Source organism: Mandrillus leucophaeus, unplaced genomic scaffold, assembly GCF_000951045.1.
Source record: "Mandrillus leucophaeus isolate KB7577 unplaced genomic scaffold, Mleu.le_1.0 Scaffold290, whole genome shotgun sequence".
In the NCBI taxonomy this organism is placed as follows: Eukaryota; Metazoa; Chordata; class Mammalia; order Primates; family Cercopithecidae; genus Mandrillus; species Mandrillus leucophaeus.
The window spans coordinates 1,919,368-1,919,630 of record NW_012103032.1 but is presented as its reverse complement, the minus strand read 5'-3'; the positions used below and the strand labels follow the sequence as shown (position 1 = coordinate 1,919,630).

Below are 263 nucleotides of genomic sequence, written 5' to 3'. Positions count from 1 at the left end.
ACCTTGTAGGGATGGTGATGGTTGGTTTGGAGCTAATTTAAATGAAGTGCAACATGATATTAAATAATAATGGTATTTTTTTCTTAGTGGGTTTTATATTTGAAATAGCAAAAAATTACTTGAAGTCATATCTCAATAAGGTAGTAGATTCAAGTTGAAGCATAACATTTGAGGCAGAAAGCAAAACGTGGATATACCGGAAGGAGAATGGACTTTTGCGGGGCTTATAAACTGTTTCAGAGGCAGTTCTTTTTTTTTTTTTT

The 263-nt window shown here is 32.7% G+C and overlaps 1 protein-coding gene across 1 annotated transcript in view; it reads right to left on the bottom strand.

Annotated features, from left to right (window-relative positions):
* NMT1 (N-myristoyltransferase 1) overlaps nucleotides 1-263 on the bottom strand; it is a 53,944-nt gene that overhangs the window by 28,565 nt on the left and 25,116 nt on the right. The window lies entirely within an intron of this gene.